Below are 22,700 nucleotides of genomic sequence, written 5' to 3'. Positions count from 1 at the left end.
TTGTGTCCCCATTCTTCCGGACGATCACCTCAGTAGAGAAAGCCGAAAACTGACCGGCATGATGTGGCGAGAGCTGGTCGCTGTTCGAGAGGTCTTAAAATCCTTAACGATTTTTCCGCTTTAGGCGAGGAATCGACCTCGTCCGATTTAGGCGTATATAGCGCCCCAATTCGGCCTTCCGAATTCTAGGGGCTTCGCCAAAATTTAAAATTGTAGACTTCTATAGCTAAGTGAAAGTTATAAAGCCGAATAGTCCGATTGCCTTGTTCGTTGCGCCAGACACCTCCTTTAGGGACCAAATATTTGGATAAAGTGTGTCTGGGTTTTCCACGAACACCCTAGTACTAGCTACGTGGGGGCGGAAGCCGACGACTGGCCTACTTTCAGAATTTCATAAACAGCCGCACAGAAGGTAATATTTTAAATCAAACAACACTATATAGCGCAACTAACTTCGTCTTTATATTACAAACATGACAGGAGTTCATTTACTCAAAGGTTGCGTCCTTCGTACATTCGTCGGCCACGAGGCGAGCGCCTTTCATCACGCCATCATAATATTTCTCCGGATATCGATGCGCCTTGCCCTCTGGTGGTCCATCCTTCACCAGCTTGTCCGCATCCAGCTTGCCCTAATGCACCTTCGCACGAGCAAAGGCTCGACGGGCACCCTCAATGCAAACGGACCGCTTGATCACTTCCAGCCGCGGACAGGCATTCACCATCCGCTTTATCAATTCGAAGTAGCTGGCGGGCAAGGGCTCACCAGGCCACAGCCGGACTATGAAATCTTTCATAGCCACTTCAGCCGCCCTGTGGAGTTCAACCAACTGCTTCAGTTGGTCACTCAGAGGCATCGAGTGTTCGTCTCCAGCATACTGGGACCAGAATAGCTTCTCCGTTGAGCTCCCTTCCTTGGCGCGGTAGAACTCCACAACATCAGATAAGCTGCGTGGCAGATCTGCGAATGCCCCTGGAGAGCTCCGAAATCAGGTAAGTAAAAGAAACGCGTCCTCCACATGCTTGCTTTGCATAAAGAATGTCTTACCCGCCGCTATCTTCTTGGCCGCCTGGATTTCCTGCTGGGCCTTTTCGGCTTCGTCCTTGGCATCTTTCATGCTCACAAGGACCTTCGCAAGCTCAGACTCATTTGTCTTGTAGTCGCGCTCCAAGGACTCGAACTTCTTGCCGAGATCCTGGAGCTCTTGCCGCACCTCGCCCACCCTAGCATTCGGCTTTTCCCGCTCAATACGCTCCATGGCCGCCTTTTCGTCGGCCTCGGACAGCGCCTTCTTTAGGGACGCCACTTCGGTTGTCGCCCCTATTACAAAATCATGACACTTTCTTAGGGTCACCAATTTTTTCTATCCTTTGTGATATGTGAATGGGGTATTACTCACCTTTGTTTTCTTCGAGCTTCCTCTTCGTGAGGCCGAGCTCCCCCTGGGCCTGCTCCAAGTCCCTCTTGAGTCCGGAGACTTCCGCTGTGCGGGCAGCAGCGGCAACCAGCACCACCTGTTTATTCACATGAAAACCTATTATTAAACTCCTGCGGATTATAATTGACCCTCTGTTTGGCTTTTCGTTCCGAACACCAAACAGAGTATCAGGGGCTACTACCTATCGGGTGATAACTTCACACTTTTTACTTACCTCAAAGCCTGTTAGGAGGCTAGTGCAGGCTTCGGTTAGTTCGCTCTTGGCGGACAGAACCTTTTGAATCACCGCACTCATAAGAGTGCGGTGCTCTTCGTCCATGGAAGCGCCGCGAAGCGCTTCCAGCAGACTATCCGACGCCTCTGGCGTAGCGGAAGTCGTCGGCACGGAGGGCTCGCCCTCCTTAGCGAGGGGTTGCCTGCCTGAATCCGGAGCCTTCGGAGGCTCCGGTATAGTGTCCGGCTGGGAGCCTGACTTGCTGCGGCTCCCATCGGCACAGTCCGCGGGGATCTTGCGCCCCGTGAGCCCGGCATCTGGGGTTTCGCCTTGAGGCGTCTCCGGAATCGCCTCCCCTTGCTCAGGGAGCCTTTGGGATAACACCTCCATGTCATCCGCAGGCCGAGGGGGAATGGCCGTTGGAAGTGAATTCATCGCCGAATCGCTCAAGGACCCATCCGATGAAGATACCTCGGGATGGGCCCTGCCGGACTGCATATGCATGTTTGGCGTTATAACAGACTATGAAATGAAATCACACTAAAATACAACAGAAGTGTGGATACTTACGATCTTGCTAGGGGCTTCCCCCTGGGCAGCCACTCCTCGTCGCTATAGGCGGCCGTGGTGGAATAATCCGGCAGGGACACCTTTCCCTTCTTGGGTGTCCTGGCCTCCCTCTCCGGGGTGGCTTTCCTCTTCTTCTCCTCCCTAGTGCAGGGAGGTGGAATTTCTTCATGATCCTCCCCGCTTCCACGGGAGGAATCCGCCTCGTCGTCCACGGACGACGAGCCTATGACGACCTTGCGCCGGGGACCTTTCATGGTCCCGTGGGCCGCCTTCTTAGACCCTTCGGCCTCCCCGGATGGGGCGGCCCTCTCTTTCTCCTTCTCCTCCTCCCCTTCATGGGAGGAATGTGCCCCGTCGTCTTCGGACGAGGCGTCCTGTACGGCCTTGCGTCGGAGACCCTTCCTGGTCCCCGGGGCCTTCTTTTTGTCCTTCCTTTCTGGCACCTTGTAGGGCGCCGGGACTAGCATCTCCATCAGGAGAGCGGTCGCCGGACCTTCTGGCAGCGGAGCCGGGCAGTCGATCCGCTTCGCCATCTCAACGTACTCCTGATTAAGTACACACAATAACTTAACATCTTCCCATGAGTATGCTGGGAAGGCTACCCCTGGTGATGGTTAGAAAACTCACCGGACGGGGGGACCGCTCGGCGTGGAGTCCGCGGTCCTCGGACGTGGGAGGAGGTGTTTCGGTACCCTTAAACAACACCTTCCATGCGTCCTTAAGTGTCATGACGTAGAGCTCTCGGAGTGTCCGGTGTTCGGCCGGGACGAACTCCCACAGATTAAAAGCCCGTCTTTGGCACGGAAGAATTCGGCGGACGACCATGACCTGGACTACGTTCACAAGCTTGATGTTCTTGTTAATCATATTTCTGATATAGTTTTGAAGTCCGGTCAGCTCCGCAGGCTCGCCCCAGGCCAGGCCCTTCTTCTCCCAGGAGGTGAGCCGCATGGGAATTCCGGATCGGAATCCGGGGGCGGCCGCCCAGTTGGCGCCGCGCGGCTCGGTGATGTAGAACCACCCCAATTGCCACCCTTTCACGGTCTCCGCGAAGGAGCCGTCAAGCCAGGTGACGTTAGGCATCTTGCCCACCATGGCGCCTCCGCACTCCGCTTGCTGGCCGCTCACGATCTTCGGCTTCACGCAGAAGGTTTGTAGCCACAAGCCGAAGTGAGGCTTGATGCGGAGGAAGGCCTCGCACACGATGATAAACGCCGAGATGTTGAGGACGAAATTTCGGGCTAGATCATGGAAATCTAGCCCGTAGTAGAACATGAGCCCGTGGACGAAGGGATGAAGTGGAAATCCCAGTCCATGGACGAAGTGGGCAAGAAACACAACCCTCTCGTGGGGCTTTGGAGTTGGAATGATCTGCCATGTGTCCGGTAGCCGGTGCGCGATGTTTGCGGCCAAGTATCCGGCCGTCCGAAGCTTCGCATGCTCCTCCTTCACGGTGGAGGCCACCCACTTGCTTCCTGCTCCGGACATGTTTGGCTGTGCGAAAGAAGGCGTGTACTTGGGCGCTGGAGCTCGAGGAAGCAAGAACGAATTAGCGAAAGAGGAAGAAGGCATGGGTAAAAATGGGGAGCCCTTATCCCTTTATAGAGGCGACGAAAGCGGTGCGCCTCCCCACTTGCCCGTTGAGGGTCACTTATTTCCCAAGCGCCACGATAGATGGTGCGGTTGGGTTACCCAAACCCGTATTGATGGGAATCCCGTGATAAGGGGACATGATCTCTGCTTTGACAAGACGTGCCGAGGAAACCGCCTCGCAATATGCGATGTGGCTGGTTGTAGGAAAACGGTCGAATACTAAACCGACCGTGGTGTCATGTCACACCGTACAAAAGTTGTCAGCAGATTACATTTGTGGAACATTATTCTCTCTATGGTGGTATGTGAAGATCATCTTGCAGATCCGGACACGATTCAAGTGTTCAATAGTTACTTTGGAGTATTCGGAGATGGAACCCGCCTTGCAATGCCGAAGACAAACTACGCGCCGGACTCATCATCATTGAAGCCTGGTTCGGGGGCTATTGAGGGAGTCCTGGATTAGGGGGTATCCGGACAGCCGGACTATATACTTTGGCCGGACTGTTGGACTATGAAGATACAAGACTCAAGACTTCGTCCCGTGTCCGGATGGGACTCTCCGTTGCGTGGAAGACAAGCTTGGCGACCCGGATATTAGATTCCTTTCCTTGTAACCAACTCCATGTAAACCCTAGCCCTCCCCGGTGTCTATATAAACAGGAGGGTTTAGTCCGTATGAGGACGATCACAACATTCATAATCATCATAGGCTAGCTTCTAGGGTTTAGCCTCTACGATCTCGTGGTAGATCAACTCTTGTAACACTCATATCATCAATATCAATCAAGCAGGAAGTAGGGTTTTACCTCCATCGAGAGGGCCGGAACCTGGGTAAACATCGTGTCCCTTACCTCCTGTTACCATTAGCCTTAGACGCACAGATCGGGACCCCCTACCCGAGATCCGCTGGTTTTGACACCGACACCCCTCTCCTTTATATACGGGGGAGGGGGTACCCCATAGACAAACAAGTTGATCAAGTTGATCTTTTAGCCGTGTGCGGTGCCCCCCTCCACAGATTTCCACCTCGGTCATATCATCGTAGTGCTTAGGCGAAGCCCTGCGCCGGTAACTCCATCATCACCATCACCACGCCATCATGCTGACGAAACTCTCCCTCAACCTCAGCTGGATTTAGAGTTCGTGGGACGCCACCGAGCTGAACTTGTGTAGATCGCGGAGGTGTCGTACTTCCGATGCTAGGATCGGTCGGATCATGAAGACGTGCGACTACATCAACTGCGTTGTCATAACCCTTCTGCTTTCGGTCTACGAGGGTACGTAGACAACACTCTCCCCTATCATTGCTATGCATCACCTAGATAGATCTTGCGTGATCGTAGGAATTTTTTTAAAATTATTGCGTTCCCCAACACTAGTCTAAGTGAAAACTAGCAAATACCATACCTCGGGACACACAGCCATGGAGTGCTACTCTACTAAACTTGTACTAAAGCTGCGTCAATTAATTTGGATCGGGAGGGAATAGTAAAGTTATGAGCATGCAACTTTTTTTTCTCAGAACTCTCCGATAGATGCCTAAACCGGAAGAGAGTTGATTGTCCACCTGATATCCCGTATCTCTCATATGTATAACTACTAGTGCAAAGTAGTGCTTGTCGCACAATAGTCGGTATAAAAGGAAAGAGAAGCCACCGTCGACAATGACCCCTGCTACACCGAGGGTTCCTACTACTACGTTCAGGCCGCCAATGACCAGGAGTAGTTTAGGAGGATCACAGGCAGGAGGCCTGCGCCTCTTTCGATCTGTATCCCAGTTTGTGCTAGCCATTTTATGGCAACTTGTTTAACTTATGTCTGTACTTAGATATTGTTGCTTCCGCTAACTCGTTTACATTCGAGCACTTGTATTCGAGCCCTCGAGGCCCCTGGCTTGTAATATAATGCTTGTATGACTTATTTTACTTTTAGAGTTGTGTTGTGATATCTTCCCGTGAGTCCCTAATCTTGATCGTACACATTTGTGTGCATGATTAGTGTACGATTGAATCGGGGGCGTCACAGGGACAGTGGTATCCCAGCCCACCAGGGTTCAAGTCCTGGTGCTCGCATAATTCCTGGATTTATTTCAGGATTTCCGGCGATGCGCTTTCAGTGGGAGGAGACGTTCCCGTCGATGACGAGGCGCCTACGATGACTTCGTAAATTTCAAGATGATATGCCGGCTCAGTCTCTCGGAGGTGCTCATAGGGGTAGGGTGTGCATGTGTGCATTCATAGAGGTGAGTGTATGCGTGTATGTATGAGCGCTTACGTTTGTACTGTGTTAAAAAACGAGCAGCCCTACTTTAAGGCATAACCATTTTACTAGGCTTTTGGACCTTTTTTGACAAAATACTAGGCTTTTGGACCTCAAAAAACCTCTCCAACAGCTGCTCTCGTCGAAAATTTTGCAATAAGTTTTTTGGGCGGCCAAAAAAGGCAGGGTCGGCTGCATATTTCTTTCACGTGCATGGTTGTCACAAACGCAAAATCACAAAATCAATTTCTCAAAAAACACAAAATCACGTCGTGCGCTGCCCAACTATTCCCGCAACCCACCGCCGCCTCCCGCAAGTGATTTCCCTCCTACGCAGCTGCCCCACCGAATCCATACCGATCCGACCACTCCCGCCACAGCCATACCACCAGCTGCCTAGATCCACCGTCTCACTCTTCCAATCGGGCGCACCACCACTGCCCGCATCCTTTTCCACCCATCGTCGCGTTGCATCGTCCCGCAGAATGAATCCGTGGTAGTGTGGCATCGCACCGCCATCACGCCGGATCCGCCATCTTGCCACATCGCAGCAGTCGTCAACACGCAAAGATGAACATTTTCAATGTTTGGATATCAAAATTATCGAAAAAGGCTTTCGTCCCGCTTTATATATAAAGCAAACCACCGAGCACAAGGTCCAACAAAGTGCCGACAAGAGCACACACACCACGGCACCGCATGCAAGGTCTCACAGTACAACAACAACACGCACACACTAAAGAAGAGTCTACTGCAGGCACATCAGAACAATCCCAACACACACAGCAAGGACGCACACACAACAATGGCGGTGAAGAGGGCGAAGACGATCTAATCCGGCTCCAGTGGTGGGGGAGGGAGCGGCGGTGCCAAATAGAGATCCATCACGCGAAGCTGGGACATGATGGAGTTGATGGCGTCTCTCATCTGGGGCGGCTAAGCGGCCGTCAAAGCTGCAAGTAACCACACCATTTGAACACAGCATTAGTAGCACGTCGAAGAGGTATACGCTGGATCACGAGTTTGTTCCTAACCATCCACAACGTCCAAGCGAGCACTCTGATAGTCATCCACCTAATGTGGAGGGTCGCGGGGGTAAGGCTTGGAGTTCAGCGAAGAGGGCGGGGAAGTTGTTGTGGCACCAGCTCCCACCCACTACTTCACGGAAATAGCTCCAAAGGAACTACGCGGACACGCAGGTGAAGAAGATATGGTTCGAATCTTCCTCCATTCCGCAGAGCGGGCATAACCCGTCTCCGGGACCATTGTGCTTAAGAACCTACACGTCGGAAGGAAGGCGGCCGCGAATCCATTGCCATAGGAATATCCTTATCTTTAAGGGGAGCCGGATCTCCCAGATGGACGTGAGAGCCTCAGGGCCTGGGGAGGCAGCTATAGCCTGTTATAGGGATTTGGCGGAAAATTAGCCAAAGGGCTCCAGCCTCCACCTGGCGCAGTCCTCTCGGTCTTCCAAGACGGGCTCGTGCAATGCAATACAATCTAGCATGTATTGCCAAGAGGCATTTTCAGCCGGTCCGAACGGTCGTCGGAACGCCAAGTGCGACAAGTTAATAAGGGCCACCTCGACGGAGATCCTAGGATCGACTACGATGGCGAACAAGTCTAGAAAGTGAGCTTCAAAGGGGGGCATCGCTAGCCCAACGATCAAACCAAAACATCGTGGACGTGCCAGAGCTAACCGCAATCGAGGTCCCAAGGTGAAGGACTAGTAGTAACTAGATGATCGATTGCCAAAACTGAGAGGCTTCGTTGCGTTGGCAAAAGGCAAGCGGCTGTCCGCGGAGGTATTTTTGCCGAATGATGCGGATCCAAAGGCCACCCTCCCCGTTCGCAATCCTCCATGGCCACAGAGTCAGTAGGGCAATGTTCATGCATTTGGAGGACATGATCCCGAGTTCCCCCTGATCACGAGGCTTGTAGATCTCAGTCCACCTAATCACGTGGTACTTCTGCTTATCGCCCTCACCAGCCTAGAAGAAGCGGCCCTGGACTCTGGCAATCTCATGGTGAAGTGTCTCGGGGAGGCTATAGAAGCTCATAATGAACAGTAGCAGGCTAGACGGTGACATGTTGATGAGCACCGTTCGAGCGGCCGTAGAAAGCCATCTCCCCTGTCACGGCTCAATGCGATGTTGGAGCTTGTTCATCGTGGGTCGCAGCTCGGCCACCGTGAGCCTGGAGTCGCTAATGGGAATCCTCAGATAGGTAGTGAGGAAGCACCTGAACTGACAGTTCAGCCGGTCCGCGATGCTCTGGCGCTCGTCCTGGGAGTAGCCCAGCACCATCACTGCACTTCTATCGTAGTTAATCCTGAGACCCAACATCTGCTGGAAGCAAAGCAAGAGGAACTTCAAGTTCGTGATGTCGTTAGCTAAGCCTTCCACCATGATAATGGTGTCATCGACATATTGGAGGAGAGAAATCTTGTTCCCTCTCACCAGGTGTGGCACTATGCCCCGGATATGCCCCACCGCGTTGGCCTTATCCAAGATGGCAGCGAGGGCATGGAATCCCATGTTGAAGAGGAACAGGGAGAAGGGGTCGCCCTGCCGCACCCCACAGGAGGTGGGAAAGTAAGGGCCAATTTCACCATTGATGTTGACTGCGGTCCTACCCGAGGAGACCATTTGCATCACTGTCACCGACCGATCGTTGAAACCTTTCCGAAGCAATACTTCTCGGAAGGTCCGGCTAACACTGTCATACGCCTCGTTGAAGTCTAGTTTCAGGAATACCGCCTTGAGGTATTTGGAGTGTACCTCATGGAGGGCTTTGTGAAAAACTAGCACCCCATCAAGGATGTAGCGTCCCTGAATAAATGCCAACTGGTCTGGGTGGGTGATCCGGTCAGCAATCGGGGCCACCCTAATGGGGTACACCTTGGCAAGGATGCAGAAGATGACATTAATCACCATGATTGGGAGGAACTAGCGGATATCCAAGGCCCCTGGAACTTTGGGAATAAGAGTGATTATCCCAAAGTTAAGCCGGGTGAGGTTGATGGAGCCCATGAAGAACTTCTCGAATAGGGCCATCACCTCTGGCTTTATGACATTCCAGAATGTTTGGAAGAACTACACTGGGAGGCCATCCGGACCCGGAGCGGAAGTGGGTTCATGCCCTTAATGTCCGCCCAGACTTCTGCCTCAGAGAACGGGGTTGTCAATGCTCGGTTATCATCCACCGAGACACAACATCGTGCCGACCAAATGTCAGTGGCCAACGCAATCCCTCCCCGAGGGGAGGCAGAGAATAGGTCTCTGTAAAAGCCATCAACATGGGCACATATGGCCTCAGGGCTCTGAAGGAGGGTCGCTCCGTCCCATAGAAGCGGGATGGAGTTTCGGCGCCGCCGATCATTGGCGGTAGCCTGAAAATAGGTTGTATTGTCCTCCTCCTTGAGAACCCAATCCCGCATGCCCCGCAAGTGCCAGTACGCCTCCTCGTCAGTGTATATAACCATGAGCTGGTCCTCCAAATCATACCGGAGCAACCATTCATCGGCTGAGAAGCTCGCGGCGTCTGCCTGGAGGTCCAAGGGACTGGATGGATGTTACAAGAGCTTTCTTCCGCTCCCGAAGGTCCCTCCCCAGGTTGGCACCCCACATCTTCATAAATTGTCGTGACAGCTTCGCATAGAATTGCCAGGAATCAACAACCGAAATTGTGCGATGCGGGGCCGCGCGAGCCGCAAGCCATCAAGCACCTACTGGCGCGGCAAACCCGGGTTGATTCAGCCAGAAGGTCTCGAAGCGGAAGCGAGGAGCCTTAGGGGCGATTGTTCTTATATGAGAGGAGAAGGGGGACGTGATCGAAGCCAATCCAAGTTATCGCCCGAAGCGATGCTAGGAGGCATCGGATGTCCCACTCAGGCGAGACGAAGGCCCGATCAAGGACTGAGCGTGCCAGGTTCGTCTATCGATTGGTCCTGGTGAATCTGGCACCTACTCTATCTAGCTTGCGGAGCCCAAGTTCCACGATGTAGTCATTGAACATCTGCATCCAGGGGAAGTTGACCAAATTATTGCTTTTATCTTCCTTCGACCGGATGAGGTTAAAGTCACCCCAACCACCACCGGGAGCTATGCTACCGTGACCTTCCTATGGAGTTCAGCAAGGAAAGCCTCAGAGCGGCAGTGATCAGTAGGTCCATAGACCGCTATGATCTCCCACTTGAAGTTCAGAGCAGGCTCGAAGATCTCCATGCTAACGAAGAACTCGCCCCTATCCATGCTACCTAGCTACCTTAAAGGTGGCATCCTTAATACCTAGAAGGATGCCACCCGAGTGGCCCACGCTCCCACTAGAAGGGAGCCAATGCCAAGCAAACAGGTCGGAACTGAAATGTTTGAGCTCTGAGAGGGCGAATTTCATTCACATCGTTTCTTGGATGGCCACAATGTCAATTCTCTCGTCACGCATGTGCTCGATCAATTGGCGGCGGTAACCATCTTGACCGAAGCCGTGGATGTTCCAGAAGAGGGTCCGCATCACGAGGTCCTCGGGGGCTGCTTGACCCCAAGACTCGGGATGCGCTTTGGGCGCAGAGGGCAGCGGTGCGGGATCAGGTGCATCCCGGATCTCCGCATGATCCACCTCAGCACGCACAATCTGGGCGCCTAGGGGCGGCAACGGCCTCGGGACCAGGAATGGTTTGAAGGCGTGCACAGGCTTCGGCCAGACGGCCATCAAGGATTTCGCGCGCATGAATAGCCTCAATCTGAACTAACGGGGAGGCGACCTCCCCTCTGAACACGATGACCGAGTCGGCCGCCACCTTTGCATGGTGGCCAAGTGGTGCCGACTCAAGAGCGGAGAACGAGCAAGTAGCAGGAGTAGCAGGGATGGACGGAGTACCTGGCTCAAGGTTCCGGGCAGCGGCCCGGAGCTCTGCTCACTGGGGAATAGGTAGAGTAGGGCTGCCCGCAGGTCTGGCATCCTCGATCCGGGCACTATGGCGTGAGGACGTCACCAGAGTCGAGGTCGATCTGCCATGCCTGGAGTAGGCCGCAGTCCGAGGGGGTGGCGGGTGGGAAGCCACAGGGTTGGTAACCACCACCAATGTCCCTCCAGAGGTAGCGCACTGGTTAGGCAGGAGTAGGACCGGTGGGGATGCGGGCTGGACCGTGACGGAGAGCAGCGGAGTCGGGGCCATGGTCGAGCATGCGGAGGGAGCTGCCTCCCCCTGGTCCGGTAGGTCCGGCCTGGCTAGATAGGCCGAGAGGAGCAGAGCCGGCCCCACCTCTATCTCCTCGAGGGCCACAACTGCGATGGTATGGAGCGGGCGAGCAGGTGCTGAATCGGCGTCGGTGGAGAGACCTGTGAGAATATCGGAGAGGACACCATCGGGGGAGCGGGGGGACGAAGCCGAGAAGATCATCAGGCTCGCGTCAGAGGCCTCGCTCTCGTCAGCGGAGCACGAAGGCGAGCGCACCTCGAGCAACGCAAGAGCTGGCTCTATCACTGGGGGGAAGGGCTGGGGGGCGGCAGCCAGTGGGGCCGCATAGCGGGTGTGGCCGGCCCCTGAGCCCCCCTCCCCCTTGCCGACGACGAGGCAAGCGGGTCGTGAGGCGGGCTGTCCACAGAGTCGTCGTCGTCCTCCTCCGAGCCTAAGTTGCAGCCGTGGCGCGGATCGCGGTCGCTGCGATGACCCTCAGCGCCACCACCATCCGGGCCACCCCCAAGGAAGCCATCATCGCAGATGCGGGGATGGCTGATGTGGTTGGGCGGCTCGAGGGAGATCTTGAGGTTGAATGCTTGGTCATTGAAGAAGACCCGAATCGTGGCGCGGCGCTTGGGCGAGTCAAGGGATTTGACCTTAACGCGCACCTCCTCCTCTTTCCGGAGCGAGAGCTCGTCCACCACTACCACCTTGCCGAGGATTCGGGGCATGTTCCGAATGACCCTCTCTGAGCGTGCGATGTCTGGGAGTCCACCAATGAGGATCCATGCCATGTCCAGCACGACCACCACCTTGGGATCGTGGATCGGCTTGAAGATGTCCACCACTAGCTTGTTAAGGGCTAGGGTGATTTCGCCGCTGCGTGTGCCATAGCCGTGACTAACCGCATTAGGAAACACCACGGAGAAGGCGTTGCCAGCCAACAAGGTGGCCTGCCAGTCCCAGTTGTAGCGGTACAGGTGGTTGAGCTCAGCCTCGATCAGCTCAGGAGAAGCCACTCCATCGCCCAACATGGTGACAATCGCCTGAAGCGAGGGGGCAGCAGGGGAATGTTGAGGACCTCAATGTGGAAGAACCCCAAGCCCTCGATCCCAGGCTCGTACATCATAAGCTCATCTGAGACAGGGCGGTCCGGGCAAAGGATGGTCGGGTGGCCGAGGTTCAGGCAGAGGTAGCAGCATTAGGGCCGGGTGCATGCCACCTGTGAATGGCCGGTAACTCCACAATTGAAGCACTGCAGGACCTAGCAAGGTCTTTAGTGCGAGCTATGGACGAGAAGGGAGCAGGGGAAGACAAGGGCGGGCTGCCGGCGGGAGGAGCGCCATTACCCCGCCCTTGTCCCCTCCTTTCTTCTTCTTCGCGCCCTACCGCCATGGATGGGGTCGAGGCCAGGAGGGGGTGTTGAGGGTCACTGCGGGGAGGTTGGTAACGCCGGGGAGGGGCGGGCAGCTCCGCCAGCTGGGTGAGCGAGCGCCTCAGGGAGTCGCGGCCTCCCCTTCACGGCGAAGGGATGTGGTCGCGACGCCGGGACGAAGAGGGTGAGCTGGCGGTCCTGACGGCCATTGGCTGCAGGAGGGGGCGAGCGGGACCGGCCCCGGCGGTCATCGCAGCTTGGCGAGCAGTGTGGGGGCGGTAAGCCGTATGGGGAGGGGAGCAGCGGTAGTCCCGGGGTCCGCGAGAGGAAAGCTGGTCCCGGAGATTGAGCTTGCGTCTGATCGCATCGGGGGAGGGCCGGGGAATGTCACGGCGGTCGTCGAGCCAGCGCTTACGGCGTGCCTCCTCATCCCCCCACTCCCTACTGATGGCAGGAGGGAAGATGACAGACGGTCGAGGGGGAAGGTGCGGCGGCAACACAGGGTGGGATTTGGAGGATTGGGGCTAGGATTTCCAGGCGGGAGGGAGCGGTTGGAGAGGGAGGCAATGGGAACCCACATGGGGGCCATATGCTCACTCCCCTACCAACGGCCTGATGGGAGGTGGCGACTGGGCCAGACGCAGGCCCACGCCCTGTTGTCCCAGGGTCGGGATGGCATTTGCAGCAGGGCCCAACTACGAGGGGAGGGGGGCAGGCGCGGCCCGTGGCAAGGGGGCCCAAAGGAGCGCGGCCTGGCACTCCCGGAGCTGGAGCAGCCGCTAGGGTTCGCGCAACAGCCAACCGCGCCATCGCCGGTGTAGGGAGGACCACCGATGAGGAACAATGCACCAGAGCCAGCCTTGGACGGCGCGGGGAAGGAGAAGGCGACGTGAAATGGAGCGTGGAGGAGCCGAACACCACGAATGTCAAAATTGTGAATGTTTGAAGTGAACTATGTAATGTTTGGATGTTAAAAAAATATTTGCATGTTTGAAGTGCCCTATTTTATGGCAGCTGTTGGAGATGAACATTTTCGAGTGCCCTAAAATTCAATTTTTGGTGCCTCGGATTTTACTCCAACGGCTTTTTGGTGCCCTAAAATAAGGTTGTTGTTGGCGATGTTGGCGATGCCCTTACGATGTGAGTTGTGTGTATTTACTTTTGGGAACTAGTTGGCAAGATCAAATAGAGTTCTTCCTGTTTTTAAAAGGAAGTTGTGGCGTCAACTAGTACATGAGATTCTCGGGTAAAATGTGTAAATACCATGGGATATTAATTTTTCAAAAGTCTGGCATTGTCGGATGACCTCATAACTTGTCACCGTCACTGGCGGCGGACCCATTATATCTACTTTGCACATTCATGCACCCATCACACAGACCAAACATTGGAACAGCTTGATGAAGCACAACCAAGCACTCACACTTACACTCCTTATAGTAAGGAAGATATTAAATTGTCTTGCAGCTTGATGAAAAAAAGTGAGTTTGCATGATGAACGTGAGAAGTATATCAGTACAAAGCAAGATATCCTCTGAAGCTATAGTCCCGCTCGTTTTTTTAGTAGCTGGCTAGGCTACTGTTTGTCATACGGAGACTAACACAACACTACAAGTGGATGTCCGAAAGGATCCTAGTCTAACCAAGTGAAAATTAGCCAATACCATTCCCGGGACCCATATCCATGCAGTCCTAATAAAGTTATGAACAGGCAAAGGTTGCTAAAAACTCCCATAGATGCCTGAACTGAAACAGAGCTGATTGTCCACCTAAAACTCTCCAAAACTTTTGAAGCGTATAGAACTGCTAGTGCAAGAAAGTGCTTGTCCACAAGAGGCGAGGGTCCTCTCTCCAGAGGAACGTGACATACGCTCGAGGCTCAAGCGGATGGTGATTAGTTTGGCGGTACTTGAGAGGACTAGGAAGAGCCAATGTGCTCGGTTGGCCAACTTGAGGCATGGGGATGCAAACACAAAATTCTTCCATCACCGCATCAATGCCAGAAGAAGGAAGAACCACATTCACCAGATCAAACACGCACATGGGAGGGTGACTGAGCACAAGGAAAAAGAGAAGATCATCCATGACCACTTCTCCTAGGTTATGAGTAGGGGACGTGGTAGCAACAAAAACTTCAACTGGGAGGAGCTTGGGGTAGAGACCCATGACTTGCATGACCTAGGTAACACCATCACGGAAGATGAGGTTTGGGCGGCCATAAAAGAGATGCCTAGTGATAAGGCACCCGGTCCAGATGGCTTCATGGGGATCTTCTTCAAGAAGTGTTCGAGAATCATCAAGAATATGGTCATGAGTGTCATCCAGTGCTTTGACTCCCTTCAAACCTCCAACCTGCAATGGGTGAATTCCGCCAATGTTGTTCTATTGCCCAAAAAGGAGGGCGCGGAAGGCATCTCTGATTATAGACCTATTAGTCTCATCCATACCCTAGCCAAAATTATTGCCAACGTCTTGTCGCTTCGGCATGATCCTATCATGGATGACCTGGTCTCCAACGCACAGAGTGCCTTCATCAAGAGGCGTAGTATCCATGATAACTTCATGTGCGTTCGGAATTTTGCTAGGCGGTTACACAAGTGCAAGACCCCTGCTCTGCTCTTCAAGCTGGACATAAGAAAGGCCTTTGACTCCGTTAAGTGGGAATACATTTCGGATCTCCTCTAGCGTATGGGATTCACGGACAAGTTCCGGGCTTGGATTGCCGCCCTGCTTTCCTCGTCTTCGTCTCGCATTCTCTTGAATGGGATTGTGGGAGTCATGGACTAGGGGGTCCTCGGGCGTCCGGTTTATTGGATATGGGCCGAACTAATGGGCCGTCAAGATACAAGACAGAAGATCACCTCTCGTATCCGGAAGGGACTCCCGTATGCATGGATGGCAAGTATAGGTGTTCGGATATGTTACTTCCTTTCTGTTAAACAGAATTTGTACAACTCTAAGCCCCTCTGATGTCTATATAAACCAGAGGGTTAGATCGGAGGCAGGATCACAATATTGCTAGGCTAGCTAATATAGGGTTAGCCAACACGATCTTGTCGTAGATCAACTCTTGTAACTCCTATACCCTTTGCATATAATCAAGCAGGAGTAGGGTTTTACCTCCATTAAGAGGGCTCGAACCTGGGTAAACACCGTGTCCTTTTTCTGTAGTTACCATCGGTACTCAGACATATAGCTTGGGCCCCCCTACCCGAGATCCGCCGGTTTTGACACCGACATTGGTGCTTTTATTGAGAGCTCCGCTGTATTGTCGACAGAAGGATTGATGGCTCACCTCCTCATCAACAATGATGCTGCGTCCAGGGAAACCTTTCTCCCCGGAAAGGTCTTTGTGTTTGGTGGCTTCATGCTTTGTGCCAACTCGATCGGCCGCCTCAAGCAGGTCGACAGTTACACTCCTGGCCACCAGATCAGGTTCGGAAACCTGAACTACGTTGCTGATATCTGAGGAGATCTAATCTTCGAGGGGTTTGCGGCCTTGGCTGCCGCTCCATGTCCCCATCAAGAAGTCTTTTCGGATCCCCTATTAGATCCTGTTCAAGGGTTGACCCTCATACTTGCCCCGGCCTTAGATCCGGAGCGGGTCGCATCGTCCGAAGACAGGAGAGTTAGCCCCACCGGACTCCTTCCCCTCATGGAGCTCCCAACCGAAGACCCAGATGCAATCTTGTACTTGCCTATGGACGATCAGTCCGAACTGTCGAGGTCTACGCTCAATGGGTCCGATCAGGTGTCCCATGCCGAACTCAGCCCTGCAGATCCACAGTTTCCGGTCCAGCTTTTGCTCCTAGATGAAGCATTGGGATTAATGCATTCTCTCGCCATCACGGAGGCTTTACCTCCGAACTGTATCCAGCTCAGGCTGGGGGCTGAGAGCGGGGAATTTTATACCCCACCCACCACCCACTTAATAGCCACCGTCGAGGATTTAACCGACATGCTGGACTATGAGTCCGAAGATATCGGCGATATGAACGACGATGCCGACGCCGAACCGAGCCAAGTCCCACCCATCACAGGGCGCTGGACGGCCACTTCAACTAATGATGTATACATTGTGGACACTCCTGATAAAAAGGACGGCGAGGATAATCAGAACCCCAATGAGGACAAACCCGTCGATAAACCACCAAAGCACCAATGTCAGCAGTGCCGCTCACGATCGTGTCGGGCAAAGGATAGTAATACCAGCACCGGAGACAATGAGACTCCGGATGATGCCGAAGATCTCCAATACCCTGTCGAGCCCACATCCGAACAGGACGAAAGGGAAGAGGGTCAATATAGTCCCGAACACGCTGATCATGAAGATTCGGAAGATAGCAGCTATATGCTAGAATCCAAAGAGGAAGTTAGCCTTGGTGACGAAGATTTTATCATCCCAGAGGAACCCCTCGAACAAGAACGCTTCAAGCGACAGCTCATCGCCACAGCTTGGAGCCAGAAAAAGAAACAGCAGCAGCTCAAAGCTGAATAGGATACGCTTAATGAAAGGTGGACTAAGGTCCTGGCCGTTGAGGAATACTGCCACAAGCGACCTGTCAAAAGTTACCGTAAGCGCAAGCTGCTGCCACAATTCGACGACGAAGCCCTTGAGCCAATACCGTCGAAATACAATCAGGCAGATCAACCAGACCGACCACCACGTGGACGGGAACAAGCGGCATATCAAGCCGAACACCAACACGCACCTCCTCGCCGAAGAGGCAAGGAGACCGCAGCCGCGGGATACACATATGAATTGCAACGGGACCTAGCCAATAAAGCTGGCTAGACTAGGTCAATCTACGGATCAAGAGGTCGTGCCCCGGCGCGAGACAACAGCTATGAAGCCCGGCGTGACGACCATTACTGTAGTCGGATCAGAACCGAATTCAGATGTCACTACAAGAAATATGTCAACTAGTGACCTTCTGTCAGTGACCCTGGAAGAATTGGTCATAGATCTATGACCATTTCAGACCAATTGGTCAAAAGCTGTTCGGGGGGCTCTAAACCCTAAACCATTGCGACCATTTTGGTCAGAAAGGTCGTAATTTCCTTACACGAAATGGTCATAAAGCAAACAGTGCTGGTCCGCTGCCTTATTTCTAGTTGTTAACGACCAATATAGATGGTCGTAGCCTTGTAGATTGTGGTAGGTTGTGATGACTAGGCGCCATCTCATTAGTTTGCCTATGTGTCATGTCCATGTGGCAGTTTTTGCCCTAGGTTGTGAAGCAACCTATATTTCTGTTATTCCAAAAATTCCCATAAAATTCTCATAAATGTTTTGGATCATATCTTCATCAAATATGTCAAAAACATTCCTTGACTAGTTCAAAAATAATTCGAAAATATTCATTTTCCTATTCTGTTCAGAGAAGCACTTTGTGAAGGAAGTACCACTTTGGCATGTCCAAATGGTATCCATTTTCTATAGTGCTTTCCTATGCCCAAATAACCATCCTCCACCAAATGCCAGCTCAATCCATTCATTATTTTGAGCCCAGCTTCAACATTCGTATTTATGTCCAGTGTGGTACTTTGCAAAGCAAGTACCACCTAGGCTTCTCCTTTTGAGGTGAAAATTTGTGAAGACGGTCTTATTAGTAACTGATCATCCTCAGCCAAAACTCACGCCCATTAGCCATGTGCATTTCCCGTACGCAAATCAAACACTTGGTTGCTTATTCATGTTTGAGCATCGATCGGTCTCCTCGTGAGAATCTTATGTTGTGATTTTCTTCCTAGCACCTACCTGGGGAGTGCCCAACCCACTAGACATGCCGAGGCCGCCTAGAACACATGGCAACGCCACGGTCACGCGGTGACCATGCGGCGGGCATGCGAGCTTACGCGCTCTAGATTTGGGGCCCTCGACCACCGTCCAAACCTCGATGTCTCGCCATCAAACCATGTATTTCTGATTAAATAGATACTTATTACCTAGAGATGATTTCTGGAAAAAATAAAGAGCAAACTATGAGGCAGCTGCAGTTCAAATTTGACCCGCTTCCAACTGAATCGACGGGAATTTGTCTTTTTCACCAAAGGTGGATCAAAACTTTTGACACCCAACCATTTTGTCAATTGTGCATTAAATATGGCCTAGTATTTTATAAAATTGATTAGGTCCAATTTTGCAACAAATATATGGTAGGTCCTTCACAAAAAAAACTCATTTCGGGCACTCGGAAAATGGAAAATGAATTTTCCGTGCAAAGAAAATGAAAACTCCCTTAGGCAACATTGTTTGGAATTCCAAGATGCACCCTTGTGCACAATATGAGATCATTTGAACAAACTATGCCATGAATGTGGCGATAAGATTGATCATTTGGCTTGAAAGCCATTGATCTCCACACGTGATAGCTCGTTTCTAAGAACACTTTTTCAAAATTATTGCCGTATTACAAGTTTGTTATTTTTCCTGGAAACTTGGCCCCATATAATGACACAATGCGAAGGTTTTCCAATTTTTTGAATTTTTTTTGAATTTTTTATGCCTGTTTCAAAATGTGGTCAAAACGGCGGGATTGACCGCTCCTAGCTAGTGGTTGAATCTTGAAAAACTTTTAATGTTTCTCTGATTAAATAGATACTTATGTACCTATAAATGATTTTTGGAAAAAATAAAGAGCAAACTATGAGGCGGCCGCAGTTCAAATTTGACCTGTTTCCAACTGAATCGGTGGAATTTTTTTTTCACCAGAGGTGGATCAAAACTTTTTACACCCAACCATTTGGTCAATTGTGCATTAAATATGGCCTATTATTTTAGGAAAATGATTTGGTCCAATTTTGCAACAATTATTTGGGAGGTTCTTCACAAAAAAAACCTCTTTTGGGGCACTCGAAAAATGGAAAATGGTTTTTTCGTCCAAAGAAAATGAAAACTTCCTTAGGCAACATTGTTTGCCATTCCAATATGCACTGTTGTGCACAATATGAGATCATTTGAACAAACTGTGCCATGAATGTGGCCATAAGATTGATCATTTGGCTTGAAAGCAATTGATCTCCACATGTGATAGCTCGTTTCTGAGAACACTGTTTTAAAATTATTGCCGTATTACAAGTTTGTTATTTTTCCTAGGAACTTGACTGCATATAATGACACAATACGAAGGTTTTCCAATTTTTTGATTTTTTTGAATTTTTTATGCCCGTTTCAACATGCGGTCAAAACGGCGGGCTTGACCATTCCTAGCTAGTGGTTGAATCTTGGAAAACTTTTGATGTTTCTCTATTTAAATAGATACTTATGTACCTAGAAATGATTTTTGGAAAAAATAAAGAGCAAACTATGAGGCAGCCGCAGTTCAAATTTGACCCGCTTCCAGCTGAATCGGCGGAAATTTGTATTTTTCACCAGTGGTGGATCAAAACTTTTTACACCCAACCATTTGGTCAATTGTGCATTAAATATGGCCTAGTATTTTAGAAAAAAGATTTGGTCCAATGTTGCAACAATTATTTGGGAGGTCCTTCACAAAAAAACCTCCTTTTGGGCACTCGAAAAATGGAAAATGGATTTTTCGTTCAAAGAAAATGAAAACTTCCTTAGTCAACATTGTTTGCCATTCCAATATGCACCCTTGTGCACAATATGAGATCATTTCTTTGAATTTTTCATGTGAAAAAGTAGAAAATGACCCCCCCCCCCCTAAAAACTCATTTCTCATAACAATTTTTAAAAGATATTTTTCTTATTCCAATTCCAAGTTTGTTAGTTTTCCTAAAAACTATGCCACATTTGGTGACACAATGAGAATGTTTCTTTTTGAATTTCTCATATCATAAAATTGTTTCTATGATTCAACACCTTTTTTGGAAAAATATGGTTCAACACCTTATTTTTAGTCGATTGTGACCAATTTAGAAGGTCATAACGTATATTGGGTTCTGATTGGTCTTTGGACATGTCACGCGGATCGTGCTCAAACACCACCCGATGCTCTCGGATCCGACGGCAGCCCTTTCTCCCTCACCCCTCCCCCTTTTTGTCTCAAAAAAAAGAAAAAGGAAAATTCCCTCACCCTCTCACCCCATGAACCCTAGCGCTCCCTCTCCCTCACGCGCTCCCTCTCCCCTTGTCGCCCACATCGCCGCTGCCACCCCGCCGATCCCACCCCTTCCTGATTCAGATCCAACCCCGCCGCCCGCGCCCGCGCTCCTCCTCGCCTCCCAGAGGACGTCCGCCGCTCTTCCTCCGCCCGTCCCGGAGGCCTCAGTCGGCGCCCTCCGCCGCAGGGCCGCCGCGCTCGTCCCTCCCGCCGCCGGGGACAACATCCGGCAGCGCCTGCGCCCACAGCTGCCGGCCAACTACTTCGGCAATGCCATCGTGCGGGATCTCGTGACGGTGCGCGTGGGGGACGTGCTGTCACAGCCACTGGGGTTCGTGGCGGAGCAGATCAAGCACGCGGTGGCGCGGGTGGACGACGCGTTCGTGTGCTCTGTCATCGACTACCTGGAGCTGGAGTCTATTGGTACCACCTTCGTCTCAAGGTAGGAACTCCCCGATTTGACCCCCCTCTCTCTGGATTTGATTTGGCGCTGCTTGACGAACCTTCTGTTGGTGCTACGCAGCGCATGGCCATGGCTGCCTGCCTTCAGTCCCTGGCCACGGGGCTTCTCCAGCCGGCGCATCCTCTCAGCGAGCAGCCATGGAAGGTGAGGGACTCCTCCCTCCTAGCTAGCTGCCTCTCCCCTCCCGGCCACATGCATGGAAGGTGACTGACTTGTAAGTATGTGTGTATGTGTTGGTCCTTTGTGCTGCTGCTGCTGCTGCCTGGATGATGATGCTAATGTGTGCTCACAGTGTAAGTCCATCCATTATCCGATTGTTTGTCAGCTTCAGTTAACCAGTCGACTATTTTGTTTTCTGTCACTCACAGAATTGATGTTTCGCCTGATTGATTGCAGGCTCGCTCGACTTGCCTGTATGTTCTCCACCACCATACTTTTGCAGAGCCTGGTAAGCTAGCTTCAGTAACTCTTGTTTCAGTTACTCGATGTCTGCTTCAGTAACTCTGAGACACTCTGGTTGCACATTCTATTCATTTCTGCACTTGGTTCATGCCGTTACTCTGCCTATGTATTGTGGGAGCACTTGTGCTCAAGAGGTATGGAATGGAATGTGTAAAAAATGTTGTGCCATACTTGCTGCTCAGGTGCTGAATTGGCTAACTAGAAGCCACTATTTGATAGAAGAACATCTCTGTTCTTCTGATGGTTCTCACTCTGTTTGGTAACAGACTCTGCTTTAGGAAAGTCTCACAGTACAGTACTACTAGTAGATAAGATACTCCTTAAACTTTGGATCAAGTAAACTCTCTCATATATTTTATGCTCCTCAAACTTCATAGTACAGTACTACATTGTTATGCCCCTCAAACTTCACAGTACAACACTACATTGTTATGCTCCTGTTATCTCAACTCTTATAGTATGATGAATCAAGTAAACTAAAAGCACCACCCTGTTCTGTCCGTGCAGACTGACCTCCGCTTCCAGAGCCATGCGGTGCTGGCCCTTCAGGAGGCTGCAGAGGCCTACCTAGTGGGTCTCTTCGAGGACACCAACATGTGCGCCATCCATGCCAAGCGCATGACCATCATGCCCAAGGACATTCAGCTGGCTAGGAGGATCCGTGGCAAGAGGGCTTAAGGTGCTTGCTTTGCCTGTGGGAATGGCTCTGGCAGGCATCTATGTCTGCTTTTGCTGCTGAACACTTATCATGTGTCGTGAACTACTAATACTAGTCGTGTGTAGTAATATGTCAGTGTCGTACTCTGTGCCATACTATGTTCGTAGAGCTGGATCATTTGTTCATTGGTCATCTGAAATCATCCACCTGGTTGGTGCTTATATGAACCTTGCATTTTATGTCTGAAAATTAGTGATTGTGTGAACCATTATTATGTTCCTTGTGTCTCATTTATTTGTATCTCTACCATGCAAGTTTGTGTTCACCGATAGTGTTTTTGATTCCTGTCAATCTGTGCTAGTAGCCGTCTTTGTTTAGCCAACCATAGACCTGAAGTTGTGCTACCCAAACGA

General features: G+C 51.5%; 1 long non-coding RNA gene across 1 annotated transcript; it reads left to right on the top strand.

The window, feature by feature from the left end:
- Positions 1-21,238: 21,238 nt before the first annotated feature.
- LOC119335239 lies at positions 21,239-22,500 on the top strand. The gene is made up of 3 exons (XR_005161744.1): positions 21,239-21,460; positions 21,564-21,615; positions 22,137-22,500. It is a non-coding gene; the product is annotated as an uncharacterized LOC119335239 (long non-coding RNA).
- Positions 22,501-22,700: the final 200 nt, after the last annotated feature.

Source organism: Triticum dicoccoides, chromosome 7B (assembly GCF_002162155.2).
Source record: "Triticum dicoccoides isolate Atlit2015 ecotype Zavitan chromosome 7B, WEW_v2.0, whole genome shotgun sequence".
NCBI lineage: Eukaryota > Viridiplantae > Streptophyta > Magnoliopsida > Poales > Poaceae > Triticum > Triticum dicoccoides.
This window is presented reverse-complemented; position numbering and strand designations above follow the sequence as displayed.